Genomic DNA, 21,622 nt, shown 5'->3' with positions numbered 1-21,622 from the left:
TTTTGTTTTTTTTGGTTTTTAATGTTGTGTGTTTAGATACACAAATGTAAGCATAAGTAGGCCTTTTATCAGATATGTATATGTCAGTATATATACAATTATATATGTATATATATATATATATATATATTATACCATATACTGTTCATACATATATTTGGATGTACATATGTAATGTACCAAACTGTTTTCGGTTTCCCGGAAACAACCGTAAGTTCGGACAGTTTGGTAGCAACCGTTCTATTAAAATTTACATGATCGTATACAGTTTTTATAAAGATCAACTGTAACTTTCACCATACATACATATATGCAAATAAGTTCAAATAATTTAAAATAATAAATGGAGTTGATACACTCACTTTGTGCCGCTTCAAGAGACTTTGAGGGCTTTATATGCGGTTAAAAAGAGGGCGGGGGGGCTAGTAACGGGTGATTTTTTTGAGGTTAGGATTTTCATGCATTAGTATTTGACAGATCACGTGGGATTTCAGATATGGTGTCAAAGAGAAAGATGCTCAGTATGCTTTGACATTTCATCATGAATAGACTAACTAACGAGCAACGCTTGCAAATCATTGAATTTTATTACCAAAATCAGTGTTCGGTTCGAAATGTGTTTCGCGCTTTAATTTTGTTCAGCGATGAGGCTCATTTCTGGTTGAATGGCTACGTAAATAAGCAAAATTGCCGCATTTGGGGTGAAAAGCAACCAGAAGCCGTTCAAGAACTGCCCATGCATCCCGAAAAATGCACTGTTTGGTGTGGTTTGTACGCTGGTGGAATCATTGGACCGTATTTTTTCAAAGATGCTGTTGGACGCAACGTTACGGTGAATGGCGATCGCTATCGTTCGATGCTAACAAACTTTGTTGTTGCCAAAAATGGAAGAACTGAACTTGGTTGACATGTGGTTTCAACAAGATGGCGCTACATGCCACACAGCTCGCGATTCTATGGCCATTTTGAGGGAAAACTTCGGACAACAATTCATCTCAAGAAATGGACCCGTAAGTGGCCAACCAAGATCATGCGATTTTAACGCCTTTAGACTATTTTTTGTGGGGCTACGTCAAGTCTAAAGTCTACAGAAATAAGCCAGCAACTATTCCAGCTTTGGAAGACAACATTTCCGAAGAAATTCGGGCTATTCCGGCCGAAATGCTCGAAAAAGTTGCCCAAAATTGGACTTTCCGAATGGACCACCTAAGACGCAGCCGCGGTCAACATTTAAATGAAATTATCTTCAAAAAGTAAATGTCATGAACCAATCTAACGTTTCAAATAAAGAACCGATGAGATTTTGCAAATTTTATGCGTTTTTTTTTTAAAAAAAGTTATCAAGCTCTTAAAAAATCACCCTTAATAAAAAACAATTTTTTGTATATGTAAATTAATATTTATACATATGTATGTATGTCACCGCACCTTTAATTTTTTGTATATGTCACTTTAATTATTTTGCCGCTTCTTTTATTTTTATTTTTTCCAAATAGTGCCTTTCTTAGCGGCTCGAAGGACCAATGTTTGAAGCAGCAATGTCCAATTCACTTTATCTTGGTGACACTTACCACTTCCACTTATTTTAATAAAAACACGCGGTTAATGTTTAAATTCAATTTGGGTTTACTGAGCCCTTTTAACGATTACAATTTCAGTAGAGTAATTACAATGTTTCGATTCGAGATTTTACTAAATAGCAGGCGACGGCGGGAAAGCGAGAATTAGGCGGCGATGCGTATACTTCGTTTGTAGGTCAAAACGAGACTGATCTTAAACTTTTTAGTTGACCCCTTTTCACCAGTGTGGTATGTGTTTGCGTGTGTGGATGTCCTCTCGCGTGTGAGTAGTGTTGATGTGTGGGTCCTGTGGAATGTAGGTTCTGTGTGTGTGGTGTATTGATGGTGGTGGTGTATTCGTGTAGTGGTATTAGGGGGGGGAGGGGGGTCAGCTTATTTCATTTAGCCAAATTTTAAGAATAGACTTCGCATCATGGGCTCGCAGGGATATATGGGCTATTTGAGTGCCACTTCTTGTTTTCCTCATATTTTTAACATTTGCTGGCCCTATGTTTTGTATTCCGCACTCCTTTTGTAATGCGCAACAAATTTCTTCTGGTGTAGTTATCTAATCCAGATCTTTGCACATTATAGTGACGTTGTGTGTTTTTGGTTGTACTCCTGCCATCTCGCCAACCACTCCCTCTAGGGCGCTCTGAAAGGCTTCAGCTTTTTTGTCTCCTTGGCTTTTTAGCTCTATGAGCAGGTCTTCTTTTAGAGTTTTTCTGATGTAGGTCACGTTTGAACCCAGTTCCTCGAGGCCACTGTCACCTTTAATTTTACGGAGGATGTCTGCATACGAGGCTCCGTCCTTTTTTGTTAGAATTATAGCGTCTGGTTTCGACCTAATTCTCTTCTCCATGGGCCTCTTCTTTTTTCCCCCTTCTACCCATTTCTCGGGTGCTGGCTTATTTTCTGCGGTGTCTTTAATATTTGTTTCGATGACTTCACTAAAGGTTCCTTGCACTTTTGGAGTCATATTTTTTGGCTTCTTCGTAGGTGGTAGAAAGCCTGATGTCTCCCGTGCTCTTTTTAGGGTATTTTGGGGCGATACTTGTGACGCTTTCCCTACCATCACTATTTTCGAATGGATTTCGAGATTTTCTGTTTTGCCATACAAGTTTGTTATGCTGCTTACAAGCTCTCGCATGGCTTGGTTTATGTGTCTCTGTCTGGACATCATATTCTCGAGCTCCTTTATTTTTCTGCCCAATTTGCAAAAATATTAGTAGATTCTCTACTTTGCGCTCTATCGGATTTGCCACTCTTGTTGTCGTTGTCGGCAGATTCACTATTTTTTATTGGTCCAGCAACGGTGGACTCCTCATTTTTGCCATTTGGCGGCGTTCTTGCAATTTTTGAAATCCTCCAAAAAGGATTTTCTGGTGTACACCCAAAACTATTCTCAGGGGCCATACCTCACTCGAAAATAGTTGGGAATAAATGCCAACTCGTCCGTTCAGTCTCTTCCTCTTAAGTCTAATTTAAATTTCCGATGGTTGGCAACGCCAAAACCGAAAGGGAATGCAAAAAACAAAACAAGAAAGAGAAAGAAGAAAAAGAAAGGGGATAAACAGCTGATGTCTCCAACCACAACGGCAAAAAAAATGTATAATCACGTTGTGTCTGGATTGCTGTTCTCAGGGGAAACAATTTTATTAAAAAAACAAATTTTGCCGCGGAAAAAAATGGGCAGGTACGTAAAATAATGTCATATAAGATACAAAAATTGTACTTATCTCTTTGATTTTAATTGCCCACTTGCGTCTGTCACCTGATTGTTACACGAGAAACAAATTTAGCCAAAGCTCCCTCAAATCACTTGGAAAAAACTATGAAAACACTGGACCGCACAAAAAACGCGTCCACTTTACACACCTTATTCAGACGGCATAGTTGTGTAGAAAAAGTGGTAGCTATACAATTTGGTGAAAAAAATTGCATATTTTACTTGGGTGAGTGCCAGCTAGAATCACAATTTTTTTGTATGTCTTTGTGGAAAGATTTCTTAATATTAACCTGAAATGTTAACAACTGAAATTCTTACATTTTTTGGTTACCTTAACATGAGTTACCCAAAATGTTACGGGGGTAAACAAAATATTTAACGAACAATTTTTGACGTTTTTTAACATGAAATCAATGGTAATTTAACATGAAATGAACTATATAACATAATCGTATCATCTACGTTAACATATTAGTTAAATATTGTAGCCCTCAACTTCTTATAACAATTAGGTTAAATAGTACAGTGTTAGTAGTTATAGTATTTATTTTTTAAATTTGATTACAAAAAAATAGTATAATTTAATTATCTTTATACATTTTAGATATTTGAAAATTTCGGACAAAATATCTTAAGCCGGAACCAATCATTATTTGTATGATTGTAGGACTAAACGATGAAACTGAAGAAAGATTATTTAAATTCTTACCGCTGCACAGTGGTCGGTCTTGTATGGAATCAGCGGCTCAATATATACATACAGTAATAAACCTTTGCTTTGTTTACATATGTACATATACTCAACTCTAAAAAATCTTACGGTGTTTTGTAACACATTTTTTGCTACTTTCATTGTTGTTTTAGAATTTAAGCTACATATAAATTTTAAAGTGTGATAAGCTACACTTTAGTAGATATAATGAAATGCAAGTATTTACATTATTTAAGTGATTATTTTTAATTACTTTGCATGTTCCTTAAATTTTACTGGGTATTACTTCTTATGTAATACTATGTTCACATATAAGCAGGTTAGCCAGGTTAGCTAGGTTAACTAGGTTATCTTGTAACCTACCCATAAAATGCGAGGTTAGCCATATAATTTGTATGAAAGGATAACCTCGGTCTGCTCTACCTACGCGGTTATTTTATAACCTACTAAAATATGCATTGTTGCATTGGAAAGCAGTCGAAATATACTCGAAATTGCGACACTTCAGTATCTATTAAATTTGACAGCAACTGACAAAAAATTCGCAGGAATTTAAAAAACGGATCAAATAAACCGGTAAGTATAAATTTGAATTTATATATTTTTATTTTTTATGCATACAAATATACCTATATATAATAATTTTATTAAATTGTAATTAGGAAAAGGAAAAACCGTGTTAGATGGACAGTAGATGCAGAGAAATTATCTGCTATTGAACTGGGCAGATAGTATAGAAGAATTACGAAGCGCGAAAAAAAAAATTTCATATCTTTGCGCGTTTGGAAAAGGAATTTTCAAAAAGGCAGATGGACTACAGTGCAGCTGAAATAAAGGAAAAAGTGCATAATTTTACCGATCGATACAAGTAAGTACATTAAAAATTAAAAAAGTATATTTTGCTGCATACTTACAGCTTTATAATATGTATTTTATTTTATAGATTAGATTCCTCTTGGATCCACTACAAGGAGGTGGAAGAAATACTCAGTGGTAATAAGACAGTAAATTTCAAAGAACTCATGTAAGAGAGTCTAGGTAACTAGCGGACCCGACAGACGTAAACCAATCGATAGCATGTGAGTATTGTGTATTAATATGCTTTCAGAGATGTTAAATGTCGAAGCTGTGTTGAACAAAAACTCGAAGTCGTTTAGTGAAAAAGTTGGATCTTAAACTATTCTAATAACGGGTATTTATTCTCAGAGTTAATTATCTACAAATACTGAAATTATCGTAATGCCATCGGATGTACAATATTTTTGGTTAATCCTTGAGACTTATAAATAAATAAATTCGATGGTTTTCCCACCCTGGAGCACGCAACGTATAATTGGCCATGAGAAAAGCACGGATTTTCTAAATCTAGTCCACAAATCGTCATCGTTTGACCTTGTGCCTTATTAATAGTCATAGCAAATGCCAAGCGTATTGGAAATTGTAAACGTTTAAATGGTATCGGCGAATCTGAAGGAATCATTGGAATCCGTGGTAGAAGTACATCTTCACCTTGAAATTTTCCACTCAAAATAGTGGCTTCAAGAATGTTGGCCATGATTTTTTTTATGACTAATCGCGTACCATTACACAATTTTGGCGCATTCAAATTTCGAACCAAAATTATAGGTGAGCCAATCTTTAATCGCAGGTTATGTGGTGGCATTCCAGGTAAATCCAGTGAATTTAAAAATTCAACAGGATAGTTGACAACTTCATCTGGATCAACAACAGTGTCAATTGATTTAAATGTAAATTCATTACCAGGCAGTGACTGTTGTGTTTTGAAATTGATCGTGTCAACATCTACATTTTTTGCAGCTAAAATAGCTCGCTCACGTAGCCATGTATGGTTTGTATAATTATATTGTATCTCTGGAAAAATACTTTGCATCAACTCTTCTTTGGTAGCCACCATAGTGCAGAAGTTTTCTGGAAGTTGAATATATTACGTATCCCCATACAATTGAATTTCACCATTACCAATGTTTAGCAATTGTTCAGAAAATCGTGACGCTGATGGGTCATTTTGGAGTTGAACACGCATATTGATTGTAAGGTTTAATTTACTGACATGTCGCCATAGATAGGACTCTTTCAAACATGCATTTATTTCGTCCGCATATGTTGCTCGTGGGATGACAGGCAAGGTTTGTCTAAAATCACCAGACAACAAAATCAGAGCACCACCAAAAAGCCTACGATTATTCCTTATATCTCTCAGGGTTCTATCGAGTGCCTCTAGCGGATGCTTATGGGCCATTGTGCATTCATCCCAAATAATAATTTTGCACTTTCTCAGAACTTCAGCCGTTCCTGAATTTTTTTTATGTTACACATTGCGTCGGGATTTGTATGAATATTTAAAGGTAATTTCAGTGCTGAGTGGGCAGTTCGACCACCATCAAGAAGACTGGCTGCAATACCTGATGATGCAAACGCCAATGCAATGTGATTTTGTGAACGAATGCTCGCAAGTATCAGTGAGATAAGGAATGTTTTACCAGTACCATCTGGTGCATCCAAATAATAGAAACTCCCTTGTTGTGCTGCTATTGATAGGTTGATTTTATCGTATACATTTTGTTGCTCAGCAGTAAGCAATTGTTCATTATTAGCAACAAAAGTAGCCAAAGAGTTTTTATCAAATTGCTGTTCACGCTGAACATCTGCTGCTGGGCGGCGCTGGCATGCCAAACTGTATGAGCGGCGTGTTTGAAATCAGAATACAAAAGTTTTCAATAAATATTAATGCCTCATTATATATCTCAGCGGAGAATTCAATATTGACATTTTGATTGGTTATTCTAATACGATGCAAAATATCTTCACTCATTGAGTCTTTATATTTGTTCCACAGTGCAGATGCTTCAGATGGAAAACACGTTGTTAATATTACTGAAAATAATTGACGAATTTGATGCGGCGATGAGCTCAGTGCTGCATCTGCAAGCGTGAGATCCCAATGATTATCATCTTCCAATAAACGTAACTCACGACAGGCATCGAAGAAAGTATTGCATACACTACTATTAACTGTACGCAAAGATTGGAAGGATGTCGGTCCAGGAATGTTGATCAATAACAAACGTAGGAAATAGCATTCACGTTGCTTAGGATGAACTGTGTAGAGTCGGCCTAAAGTATTTGCCATAAATATATTGTGAAATCCTGGGACTGGAATTGCGCATTATGAGAACGTCGACCAATGTGTTTTTGCTCTTCCACGAAGACGTGGCATTTTTTTGTAGTAATAATATATACAATGAATCTATAAAGAGTTATGTAAAATATGTAACAAATTCCAAAATTTTTTTTAAAGCAATGAACCTAATTTCACCCCAAATCGACTTAACAAATGAAAAACTGCATCCACTATTTCTATTATATGGAAAATATTTCAAAAAAATACGACTTTTATTTCAAAATACTATATGACAATCTTTTCTTTTGATAAATATTAAGCGATGTGATAAAAACTTGATCCACAGATGTCGCCTTTTACTTTGGCATCGTTTTGTTTAATATACGTTTACGCCAATTTAAGGTTTGAATATTGGATACTGCGATGATAGCGCCATCTATCAGTCAAACATTCCAAAATTAAAAATTGATTAAACATGAAAAAATAATTAAAAAAACATTTTTCAGTGGACCAAATTGTAAATCTAAACCATTCCCGAATCTCCTTGAACGTACACACAAAATTTCATCAAAATCGGTCCATCCGTTTAGGAGCAGTTCCAAGGCAAACACACGGTCAGAAGATTTATATATATAAAGATATAAAAATGAAATTTTTGTTTGCTCTTTTATTTATTATTTTATTTTAATTCAAGATGTGGAAGCAGAAACAACATTGGTTGCGCTGCTATCTACCCTTCGACGAGCACCCAATCCCAATTCATTTCAAGCGATGAGCTTGCAGGACTTTCGACGACTCCGGAGTCTGCAAAAAGAAGGAAATTAACCCATGAGCGTTTAGTAGAGAATTTGGAAAAAACTTCAGATATGTTTGAGAAAGAAATGGAGTCCATGAGAGGGGTGCAAGAAATGGTGGAACTAACCGAAAAAGCAGTTCTTTCGGAAGAGAAAAGGAATGATATTTTAAAAGAAATGAGGGAAAATACGAAAAATTTTTATAAAGACCTTATTAATTTGTTAAATGAAAACTAAAAATAATTACAAATGTAGAACAAACTTACAAAATGAATTCGCAATCGCTCTTCTAATTGTGCTCGGGCTATTCCAGGCGTACACTACTTTCGTAACTGGTTTGTTCTTCTATCCATTTGTGGTTGATGACATCATTATGACAATTTAAAAAGTTATGCAATGTACAGGCTGCTTTAATTATAAGAGGAACATTTTTGATGTGGTTGTCGACTCCTTTCCCTATTCTCCTAAAACGAGCTTTTAGGTGTCCAAACGCATTTTCCACCACTCTTCGGCATTTGGACAATTGGTAATTAAAAATTTTTTCATGCTCTGGAAGATGTACTTGGAATGGATAGGGCTTCATTAGATTGTTGGCAAATCGGAAAGCCGAATCACCCATAACGCCCACAGGAACATTCACGCCATTAATAGTTTTGCTTTTTGCAGTGAAGATTAGGCCCTTCAATGCAGTATTTAGTTTGCTACATTGAAAAATTTTTGAGTCATTGCATCGACCTGGGCAGCCAACATTAATGTAGAGGAAGCGATATCTGGATAAAAAAGAAATCAAATAACAAGTGAAAATTCATAATTACTCTAACCTATAATCTACAAGAGCAAATCGCAAAATAACGTATCATCAAAAATTTCGAATTTGAGTGTCTTATTGATTACGCTTCACTACTTCAAATTACATACATAATATTACATATGTTCAAAATTTTCAGGTTCTGCGGTCATATATAAACCAGTTTTAACCAATATTAAAATTTTGTTTCACTCATGTTCCATTTTATTTCAAGTTTCATTCATGCCACTGTAAATTTCCGAAAATGTTGTTACGTTATTTTGCATTTCAGGTGACGAAATAAAACTGTGGAGTACCTTATAATTGTAATAGTCTATTCAGCTAGATATTTATTGCTTTCTTCTTGGTTTGTAGGTTTAAAATTTTGAATCCATCACTCATTTATTAACTTATTTTTTACAAGAAGAAAATATGTAAACAAGAAAAAAAACACAAATGGATACAGCTGTCAATTTCTCTCATTTAATTGGGTTATCTTTGCTATATGTGAACGCAACAAGTTTAGCTTCGAGGTTAATTTTTGTTAACCATAACCTGCTTATATGTGAACGTGCTATAAGTTGTTTTTTTTTTTAACAAGTGTTAAACACACTTTAAGAACTTCTTAATTTTTGCATGCAAAAAGATACAGTCCTGCGTGATAAGCTATCTTTTCACATTGGCTAAATGAGCTTCAGTCTCCGGCCCCACACAACACATAACCAACCACCTAACCACAACAATAATCCCGCATCCAGACCACTCTACACTCACCGCATTAAAATATACGTCACTAGCACACTTCATTCACCACACTCATCTCTACACCACCTACAATCCACATCACACATAACTACATTATCACTGCATTGTTCACCACAACCAAAAGGGAACAAAAGGGGCGGAGAAACAAGTTCGTCACTATTACTTCCTTTCTTGCGATCAAAACGATACCCGAGCTCCAAGATATTGTGCGAACATTAATTTTACAATTCGAATTTATATAAATTGTACATAAAGTTCAACAAAATACATTCTTTTGTAAATTTCTGACGGAATTGTGTTGCCTTTTTTTTATGTAAGTTTCCGAACGGTGAATGCGAGGAAACCAATCGAAAAATACATGGTCCTTCGAGCCTACAGAAAAGCACTATAGAAAAAAAATCAAATTTGAAATTTTTAAAAAACATAAAGGGTGCAGTGACATTAATACATATAAAAACGAAATAAAAAGAAGGAAGCTAAATTAAAGTGAAGTAAAAAAGCGCGTTGCTGTGACAAAACGGAGATAAAAAGAATTATTATCATACACACACACAAACGAAATTCATTTTTAAAGCAATAACAAATATAAGTATTTGTTATTATATGAACATATATATATACATAATTACATGTTCAGGTGTAAAAATATAAAAAACGAAAAATAAGTTTAAAAAAAATATATATTACATAAAAAGTAAGAAATCTAAATCAAATGAACGCGCCGGGTTATAGAAATCTAATTAATCTAATACATAATTCGGGTGCGATCGGACAAAAAACAGCATAATGACAACACACAACAGGAAAACCGGAACACTCAGGCGCGGGACAACAGGACGGGAAAACCGGAGCACAGGCATATAACTCTTTTACAAAATCTTACTTTCCCCCAAAACCCCTTGGGGCGAGATAAAGTAAGTGTATCGTTTTTCATTTACATTTATTATATGTATTTACATATGTATGATAACAAACGGATTTATATTTAAGATAATCCGTTTGAACGGCACAAACCGGGAAAACATTAATTATATACATACATATATCATCTATATATATAAAACAGTAAAAAAAAAAAAATATATATATATTTTATTTGCCTATTTGCTTACCCCAGTGTTACGAACCCACGTAACAAGCTTATTTAACAACAATTAAATTTCAAGTATCCACTTGCAAGATTTTCCGCAATACTCCTTCTGTTTCCCAAAACAGTAAGCAGTATATCTAAAATAAATAAGCAAAAGGCTCAATAAAATGCAAGAAGTGAAATAAAAGAAATAATAAATTTGAACATACATACATACATATTAACTAGTAACAACTCGATTTATATTATACGAAGTTAAAACTAAAAACACAAAGCATAAAGAGGTGAACACTTGCGCATGGTGAACTCTCTTTTGGATTCGTATCGCGCCTACAAAAACGGAAGAAAGTAAAAACAATACAAGCAATAAAAATACTTGAATATATGTACCATAGCGAATTACATACAGACCAGGCACATATACAAAGGGTATTGACGCCTGTAACTACGAAAGTGCATACGAGCGCATACGAATAAGTCCGCAAACAAACAAAAAAAAAGTATATATATATGGGTGTTTCCATGGTTACGCACGCGACATTTGTACACGTTTAATTGCGTTTGAATGTTGTAAAAATAGATATATAATGGGAAAAAGTCATATATTTTAGGATCGCTGCATTGTATGTGATGAGTTCTTTCAAAAAAGTATTATTATTGGAAAATTGAGCAATGGGTACCCAAGTACCAGTCAATCAAAGTTGACTTACGCACGTGACAAAAATGGAAATCGCTTTCAGAGCCGTAAGAAAAAATGCGAAAGTAAGCGAATTGTAGGAGATTTTTATCCAGGAAAAATTATTTTTATAAAGCTTAATAATGGAGCTTCATAATTCATGCTTGCTTCTAAAACAACTGTGCATGGTTTGGCTGAGACAAAAAAAAAATGTATTACTCACGTGACATTACGTACGTGACACTTTTTACCTTCACACATATTTTAGTAATTTTACATATATTTTCAAAAATTTTGACAAAAAACTTAAACTTTTATTCAAAAATGAAAAATAATAACTCAAAATAAGAATACTATATAATTAACTTAATTTAACTTAATTTTTTTCTTAAGTGAGTATCCTGTTCGAGCAACATTTATATATTCGTTATCTTGGTAGGAAAAGCAATGCATTTTTTGTATTTCTGGAATACCGCGGACAATTTCCCATTTTTCAATTAATGGTGGAGAAAAGTCTTCAATCTCTTTTGATGAGATATATAACAGACGAACTCCTTTCTTATTATTTGCCTTAACCGCTTGCCAAACTTTCCGCTTCACCACCGCGCCGATTCCATCGACTGCGCCTTTGCCATGCGAAGTCGCAAAGAAGTTCCACTCTAAATGCTTTAAGCCAAATTCGCTAACAAACGAAGGAATGCTGGTGAGAATATACTTATTTTTGAATTGACTGGTGCTGCCATCAGAGAATATAAAAACCGTAGAAATTTCTTCGAATTGACTTTGAATTTTGTGCACAATTTTTGTAGGGAAACAATAGACGTCAAATTTGTTGTGGGTAAGTTTGTCACTAATGACAGCGAAAGATTCAGTTTGATCTCGCATCCATGCAACGCAAATGAAAATAGTAACTTGTTGGTAGCTAAAGTGAGCTTCTTGGACCACATTCTGATTGATCAATCGATAGTTTTCTGCAAAATCGATTTGCAAAATTAATTCATCATCACGTAAATTATTCTTTTTGTCCTTAAAATATCTTTGCTGAGCGCGCTTTATAAAATAATGAAGTTTAAAAGCTGGCAGCTGAATTTCCAGTTCATGTAACAAATCCGATAATGGCGCTATGGTATAGCTTAATGTTAAGCGATCATCAACTTTCCTCCAATAGCTCCATTTAACATTTTCTTCCATTTTGGATAGAAAATATATAGGCACCAAATCATGTTTTAGATCCCGTATACATTTATCACAGTCACTAATCATGCACTTTTCGTTCAATACATTGCAGCATGTTAATTTCAAAAAAGATTCAAAATGAGATGGAAACTGAGGCATAACTTTATGACATCCCTCTAGCAAAAATGCGAAGTTCGCATGATATTTACATACACACATATTATGCGGAAGTTTCTCCATTAATTTAACGTTTTTGGGTCGATGGTGAAAAAATTGGGATTTACAAAGATATTCTGAAGTGACATCGCTTGATAAGCTTCTGATACAGATACAATCATAAAGCGCTTTGCAACTACTAACTAAATACTAAGGTCACTAATCAATATACCCGAAATGAACATTTATTACATTGTTGATATAAATGGGTATTTGTAAATAGATATCTACGTTTAAGACTAGATTAGTATTAATAGATTATTATATTATAATAGATAATTATTATTAGACTATTTGTATACGCTGGCGATAATGAACATAAATATTTGAACTATTACAATTGTATCTTTACAAAAATATCTTCTTTACAATTGTAGCCGTTAAGAACTGTTCAGAAACCTGAACAAAGAGCATTAAATTTTTCGTACTTACCATTACGCACGTGACAAATTTCAAAAGTTAAGAAAAAAATTAATATTTGTAGAACGCTATTTGTATTAATAAATTTTTTTAGCAAATACTAAACTTGCTTTATAAACTAAATAAAAAAACATTTAAACTGATAATGCGCGAATAATGGCACCATGTGGTCCTATTGCATTACGCACGTGACATACGAATGTTGCCCGGACGGAGTGTTCTACCCGGACGGAGTGTTCTATTCTATTCTATCGAATTTGGGCTCTCTAGCTGGGCTCTAAGCTACCGGGGGGGTCGGCAGGTCGCGGATAGCCGGACGGCCTGTAGTAGCAGGTTAGTTGCGAAATAAGTTTAAACGAATAAGCAATCCCCGACGATGAGCGACAGGAGTGGAGGATGCGGAATAAAAACTAGCAGATCCGTTGAAGCTCCTGTGACGGTGGCGAACCGACACCGTCTCTTAGAAATATGTGTCTCCCTCACCATGCATATGCGTGATGAGTAATAAAAAAACCCAGGCGCGACGGACCCATAGTGGGCGGCTCCCTGGTCAGCGTCTGTTCACCAGGTTAGGTGCGGCTGTTAAAAGAACTAAAGTTGACCGGTACACAACGTGGCGCACTGGGAGTCCCTCGAAACCTTAACAACGACTTCTCGGTTGCTATTGTGAAAAGGGTGATGTGAGCTTGCTCTGCCGAGGTGTTAGCCACGTTGTTTGCCAGTAACCAGCCCCTTCGGGCTCTGGTCAAGAAGTGTGCATTGGGCGTAGGATTAGTAGCCTGCGTTGCCCCGGGCGAGCGCTGGTCCGTCCGTGTTTTCCGGGACCGGTTAAGCGAAGGACAGGCCTCAGGGAACTGGAATAGGTGCAAAGACGCCGAGGGTATACCCGTTCCTGTCTATTTCGGCCCGCCCCCCTGCACACGATGCGCTGGTAAAACTAAACAGAAGACAATGAATAATTTTTCGAGAAATAATACAAATAATGCAACCAACGCTACGAGCAGGAGTGATAACAGTAGCAACATCTATGCCGCTCTGATGGGTAGCGGACATAAAGTTAAAAATAATGGAGTTAGCAGGGAGCTAGATATAAGCTCCTCTCAGGGAACACCAAGTACGGATATAGATCCCCTTAAACGCGCACCGAGGCTAGGTAGATCGCCCACAAACGCGCTGTGTGTTGAAAAGCCGGCGAGGGCAAGATCGTCACCACCAGCCTTTCAAGATAGCACACCACAGGCTAAGCAAACACTCTCATGTGTAGACTACATGAGAGAACTAGGAGAAGAGATCAAGAAGTTAACGGAAATGATGGGTCCACCACAGCGGACCATCAACAATAACATAAGGGACCTCCTTAGTAACATAGGAGTACTTTATGGAAAAGCCCAGAGTGAGCACACAAAATGGAAAGAAAGGAGAAACTTTTTGAATATGCCCCCGACCACGGAGGTAACACCAAAAAGACCCCGTGATGAAAAGCAGGCCAAAAGACGGACCCCACCGAAGAGAAACAAACCCACTCATGCAGAGGAGTCAAGGCAACCTAAAGAGGGAAAAACAGATAAGCCTTCCGTAGGTGCTCCAAAGGATGACTGGATCGAGGTTAAACGGAAGAAGAGGACGACATATAAGCATCCGCGACGACCTGATGCCATCATAATTGCGCGAACAGGGGATATGACCTACAGCGACATTCTCAGGGCAGTTAAGAAAGAAGATGCTCTCCAGAAGCTGGGTGAAAATGTAACCCGAATTAGAAAGACGGCCAAAGGCGAAATGCTGCTAGAGTTAAAAGAGCAAAAGGAAAATACAAGCGACTTCACAAACGAGATAGGTAAAGTTCTGGGGAACCAGGCAAAAATTAAAGCACTTACACACGAAACAACGATAGAGATTCGAGACCTAGATGAAATAACCTCTGAAGACGACATCTGCAGTGCTATACGTGCACAAATAAAGGAGCTAGACAACATTGATAACGCATCAGTAAAAAGCATCAGAGCGGCATATGCGGGCACGCAAACAGCCGTGCTAAGCCTCCCTGCTCACCAGGCGAGATTCCTACTTGACGCGAGGAAAATTAAAATAGGATGGGTTGTTTGCCGGATTAGGGAGAGACCGACCCTTAAGAAGTGCTATAGGTGCTTGGAATACGGACACCAAGCGAAAAGTTGTAGCAACCCAGCTGACAGAAGCCAGTGCTGCCTTAAATGTGGAGAAAAGGGGCACTTTGCGAAGGCATGCGATAAAAAACCATCCTGCGACGCGTGTAAAAAAAATGGTCGAGAGAGCACAGACCACCAAATTGGAAGCAAAAAATGTCATATGTACATTGAAGCGTGCAAAAAAGCGAAAACATGAGAGTCTTGCAACTTAACCTCAACCACTGCGAAGCAGCGCAAGAGTTACTTACGCAAACGGTGATTGAGCAAAAAGTGGACATAGCAATACTAAGCGAGCAGTACAGAAATCTGGGTACTGAAAATTGGAGCTCCGACCAAACAAAAAAAGCTGCCGTGTGGGCCTGCGGGTGCAAGCCATTCCAAAGCAAGCCACTATCAGGTCAAGCCTACTACACACGTGCAAAAATCTGTGGCATAAACTTTTACAGCTGCTACATACCACCGAGCGTCCAACAAAACGAATACGAAAGAATTCTAGATAATCTAGTACGAGACATCGCAAATACAACAACGAACATTGTGGCAGGAGACTTCAATGCGTGGGCAATAGAATGGGGCAGCACCCACACAAATAGGAGAGGAGATGCGCTCCTAAAGGCGTTCTCAACACTTGACATCGTGCTTTTAAATACAGGCAACAAGAACACATTCGAAAAGAACGGACGCGGTTCCATAATTGACATAACCTTTGCCAGTAGCTCCTTGGTGCGGAAGATTAACTGGCAGGTAAGCGACATATACACGCACAGTGACCACCTGGCCCTCTTGATAGAAATAGACAACCCCACGCCGGCAAAAGAATTCTTTCCATCAAGAAAAGCCCAAACCAGAGGCTGGAAAGTCGACACGCTTGATGAAGACGTATTCAAGCTGATATTAGATAGCAACCCGAACAACTGCTGCGGAAACGGAACAACAGGCGGAAGACTTAATACGACACATCAGCAAGGCATGTGACGCCGCTATGTGCAGGAAAAGGCAAGGCACGCACAGAAAATCTGTATACTGGTGGAATGACGAAATTGAAGTCCTACGAAGCGAATGTCACAAAGCAAGGCGCCTATGTCAAAGAAGGCGACAATCGACGAATTACGCAGTGCTACAGGAATGCTTTAAGAGGAAGCGAAATGACCTCAAAAAAGCTATCAAAGGAAGAAAGGCCTCCTGCTTCAAAGAGCTGTGCAATAAACTTGACGAAAATCCATGGGGCGATGCCTACAGGATAGTGATGACAAAAGGCCGGGGCCACAAAGGCCAAGCCCCAACCTGTCCCAAACTACTAAAGACTGTAGTAGAAACCCTCTTTCCCGCGCAACCGGCAGAGGAATATCGTTTATCGTTTACCTACACCAATCACTGACAAAGAGGTTTTAGAGGCAGCAGAAAGGTTCGCCAATAACAAGGCATCAGGGCTGGACGGCATACCTAACAAGGCCCTAAAGATAGCTATTAAACACAAGACTGACCCGTTCACAAGGCTGTTCGCAAAGTGCCTGCGAGAGGGCTTATTTCCAAAAATTTGGAAAATACAACGTTTGGTGCTAATACAAAAACCAAACAAACCGCCTGGAGAACCAAACTCGTACCGACCACTGTGCATGCTAGACACAGTGGGGAAAATACTAGAACGTATAATAAGCGTACGACTGGAGCAACATCTCGAAAAAGAGCAACCGGGACTGGCCGATAATCAATATGGATTTCGCAGACACAGGTCAACAATTGACGCGATTAAAAAACTTACGGACGTCGCGAGTAAAGCTATAGAAGGAACCAGATGGATGTATGGCTCCAAAGAGTATTGTGCGGTAGTTACATTCGATGTTAAGAATGCCTTTAATTCAGCCTACTGGCCGCATATAATAAGAGCTCTTCAGCTAAAGAAAGCACCACCCTATCTGTTGAAGATCATCTCCAACTACCTGTCGGACAGGGTCCTCATATACGACACAGACGAAGGACCACAACGCTATAGGGTGACGGGCGGGGTCCCACAAGGCTCAGTCCTAGGCCCACTTCTGTGGAATATTTTATATGAGGGAGTGCTGCGCCTCCCATTACCCAAGCAGGTGCAAATAATCGGATACGCGGATGACATCGCGGTGACTGTGGTAGCGAAGGAAATCCACGAAATAGAGCGTCTGTGCAATCGTGCAGCGGAAAAAATCAAAGAATGGCTTATGATAACAAAGCTTCAACTAGCTGGCCAAAACACGGAAGCAGTACTAATCACAAGCAGGAAGAAACTAGAGGTAGCCACTCTCAATATTGACGGATATAACATTACCACACAGCAATCCTTGAGATATCTAGGAGTAATGATAGACTCGAGGCTAAGATACAAGACGCATATAGACAAAGCCTGTGAAAAAGCATCTAGGGTGACGGCGGCGCTAACGAGGATAATGGCTAACATTGGTGGACCAAGTCAGAATAGACGAGTCCTCCTAGCCAAAGTGAGTCAGTCTATACTTATGTATGCTGCACCCATATGGGGGATAGCACTGCAGCAGAAAACATACGCAGAAAAGGCGAAATCAATAGTACGACTGAATGCAATCAGAGTTGCATGTGCCTACCGCACTGTATCACACCAGGCGGCTGGAGTCATATCAGGCCTCATGCCACCAGACATAATGGCCATGGAAATAAAGCGGGTATTCGACAAAACGAAAAGCACTGGCGATCGCTTAACGAACGAAGAGCGGAAACAGGAAAGACAAAGGAGCCTAAACGAATGGCAGAAACGATGGGACGAAGCAAATACGGGGAGATGGACGCACAGGCTTATTAGAAGCATACAACCATGGATAGAACGGAAACACGGGGAAACTGATTTTTACCTCACCCAGTTTTTAACAGGTCATGGATGCCATAGAGATTACCTATACAAATACGGACATGACGACGAAACAAATTGCTCCTTCTGCAGCAACAGCAATGAAAATGCACTACATATCTTCTTTTTCTGCCCAAAATACGAAAAGGAAAGACTAGAAATAGAGAGTGTGATAAACGATCGCGTGACCCCGGAGAATATAGTGGCTTACATGATCGAATCGAAGGAGGTCTGGAACAGAATGAGAGCGTGGGCAGCTATAGCTATGCAAGAGTTAAGAAAGAAAGAGTGGCAACGCAGCGACAACAGAAGGATGAATCGGAATTAGAGCGAAAATGTGTGAATGAAGAGCCGATTGGCCATGCTTGGTCCCACGATGTAATGCTTAACGGCAGTTCCGTGGGCCAAATACAAGCAAAGACGACGGAGTTCAGCGTATTGTGTCGCAAGTCCAGCTTGGGCGTGCGGCCAATACGAATCGTGCATATCGTCCGGAAAAATGACGATATCTTTGAAGATTCCCCCTCCGAAAACAAAAAAAAAAAAAAAAAAAAAAAAAAAAAAAATACGAATGTTGCCGAAATAGAACTGAAAAAAGTACCGTTATCGATGTGCAGTTTGATCTTTTCTGTCATTTTTATATTCATTTGTAGTTGTATCAATTACTTATATACCAAATTTCGATATTACATATATATATTTCTTTCGTCAGCAGCGATTAAAAGTAATACATTCTACAGCTTTTAAAGTGAATAAAAGAATCATAAGTTTTGCATACAATTTTTTTATTTTAAAATTATAATAAGCTGAAATTTTTTTTGCATAGGAAAATATCAATAGTTTTCTTCCATTTTCTGTGTCTAAAAAAATTCTGCGAGCGTTTTGATTTTTTAAGTCACGGTGGACCATTTCATGGAAACACCCATATATGTATATATATATACACACATAAAATATACAATATATTTATTATATTATTGCCTAAACATTTCTAAATACTGCGTAACACGATATACGCGTATTTCAATAACATAATCGGTAATTCGGAAATAAAAACTCTTATTTACGTAAAAGAGTTTTCGGGTTTTTACATTTATCTGAATTTATACTAAAAAATTCACCGTTATTAATTTATTGATACTAAATGTGCACAGACTCTAAAGATTCTAAATCTACTCAATTTTTAAAAATTCCGAAAATGATTTCTGATGACAAAAGTCCAAGTACACCTGCAGAAGCTACACGCTCGAAACAAGGTGCCACAAAGCAAAAAAGGGGAAAAGATATTTCTTACGCTAAATTCATTTCTGAGAGTGACAGCTTAATAAGATACTGCACTCGATTTTCATCTTCACCGATTCAAGATAACTCTGAATCGGTGCTAGAAATCAATAATCAAAACATAGACAATTTCTGGAAACGTCTCCAATCTGCATATGACGTGATAGTAGAAACTGACGATTCAGATCTACCCGAAAATTTCAAATCCTCGACTTACGCCAAATATGAAAATTGCCTTGACCAATATGAAGAGACAAACGCCATGATCTCAGATCAATTGAAATTAATTAAAGGAATTGCACCTACTCCACAACCGAGAGTAGAGGTGCCACAAATTCAAAGCCAAGAGGCTAGTTCAGGCATTCACCTTAAAGTGCCAGCATGCGATACAGAAACATTTCACGGAGGTTATGAACAATGGCCGTCCTTCCGGGATATGTTTACGGCCGTGTACATAAACCGTCCTAAATTATCTCAAGCGCAAAAATTGTATCAGCTCCGATACAAAACAAAAGGTTAAGCAGGCGTAATAGGCAAACAGTTCGCTCTTAATGACGAAAATTTCAATTTTCGTTACGAAAACGAAAGAATATTAGTCGACAAACAAGTCACAATATTAATGAATTTACCAAAAATTCAAAAAGAAACAAGTGAAGAATTTATAAAACTTCAATCCACTGTTTCAAATTGCTTGTCGGTTCTAGCGACACAGAATATTCCCACAGACAATTGGGACCCCATTCTGGTAAATATATGCACATCCGCATTACCAGAAAAATCGTTACTTTTGTGGGAGCAATCGCTCTCATCACGAATAAAGTGCCCAACGTGGCAACAAATGAACGATTTCTTAACTACCCAATACGAAATTGCAGAAAGGGTAGATAAAAAAATTGTCAGAACTAAAAACGTTCAACACGACCTTAAACGAAGCTTCATTAGACCCCAAGCGAGTAACAACAACAACTTAAATCGTAGTTTTTTCAAAACACAAGCGTTCACATCCGAACAAAATAAACATACGTCATGCGAACTGTGTAAAGGAGGGCACAACATTAACGAAAGAAACAATTTCGTAAGAACAAAAAAACTTTGTACCAATTGCGCATGCGCTCAAAGATTGCGAAAGCAAATTTAATTGCGTTTATTGCCATAAACGACATAACTCAATGCTTCACATTACAAATTTTTCCAGCTTCGCTCAAAATAACGCTAATGTTAAAAGAGCTGCGGGATTAGTTGCAACAGCAAATCCCGACTTACAAAATTCAGAAAATTGCCAAGAAGCACCATGCTGCTCAAAGGCTTTAAAAACTCAGACGCTACACAGCGAAAACCAAAGCAGTGTATTAAAGGGTGATTTTTTAAGAGCTTGATAACTTTTTAAAAAAAAAAAACGCATACAATTTGCAAAATCTCATCGGTTCTTTATTTGAAACGTTAGATTGGTTCATGACATTTACTTTTTGAAGATAATTTCATTTAAATGTTGACCGCGGCTGCGTCCTAGGTGGTCCATTCGGAAAGTCCAATTTTGGGCAACTTTTTCGAGCATTTCGGCCGGAATAGCCCGAATTTCTTCGGAAATGTTGTCTTCCAAAGCTGGAATAGTTGCTGGCTTATTTCTGTAGACTTTAGACTTGACGTAGCCCCACAAAAAATAGTCTAAAGGCGTTAAATCGCATGATCTTGGTGGCCAACTTACGGGTCCATTTCTTGAGATGAATTGTTGTCCGAAGTTTTCCCTCAAAATGGCCATAGAATCGCGAGCTGTGTGGCATGTAGCGCCATCTTGTTGAAACCACATGTCAACCAAGTTCAGTTCTTCCATTTTTGGCAACAAAAAGTTTGTTAGCATCGAACGATAGCGATCGCCATTCACCGTAACGTTGCGTCCAACAGCATCTTTGAAAAAATACGGTCCAATGATTCCACCAGCGTACAAACCACACCAAACAGTGCATTTTTTCGGGATGCATGGGCAGTTCTTGAACGGCTTCTGGTTGCTCTTCACCCCAAATGCGGCAATTTTGCTTATTTACGTAGCCATTCAACCAGAAATGAGCCTCATCGCTGAACAAAATTTGTCGATAAACACATTTCGAACCGAACACTGATTTTGGTAATAAAATTCAATGATTTGCAAGCGTTGCTCGTTAGTAAGTCTATTCATGATGAAATGTCAAAGCATACTGAGCATCTTTCTCTTTGACACCATGTCTGAAATCTACGTGATCTGTCAAATACTAA

The 21,622-nt window shown here is 37.8% G+C and overlaps 1 protein-coding gene and 1 long non-coding RNA gene across 3 annotated transcripts in view; one reads left to right on the top strand and one right to left on the bottom strand.

Annotated features, from left to right (window-relative positions):
* The window catches only part of LOC105227678 (alpha-methylacyl-CoA racemase), a 412,563-nt gene that overhangs the window by 337,222 nt on the left and 53,719 nt on the right, over positions 1-21,622 (top strand). The gene's annotated exons all lie outside the window — the stretch shown is intronic.
* LOC125775711 (uncharacterized) lies at positions 6,886-11,224 on the bottom strand. The gene is made up of 3 exons (XR_007421318.1): positions 10,601-11,224; positions 8,203-8,706; positions 6,886-7,946 (listed from the first exon to the last, which is right to left on the bottom strand). It is a non-coding gene; the product is annotated as an uncharacterized LOC125775711 (long non-coding RNA).

This window comes from Bactrocera dorsalis, chromosome 1, assembly GCF_023373825.1.
Source record: "Bactrocera dorsalis isolate Fly_Bdor chromosome 1, ASM2337382v1, whole genome shotgun sequence".
NCBI lineage: Eukaryota > Metazoa > Arthropoda > Insecta > Diptera > Tephritidae > Bactrocera > Bactrocera dorsalis.
The sequence above is the reverse complement of the archived record's forward strand: the minus strand, read 5'-3'. Positions and strand labels throughout refer to the sequence as shown.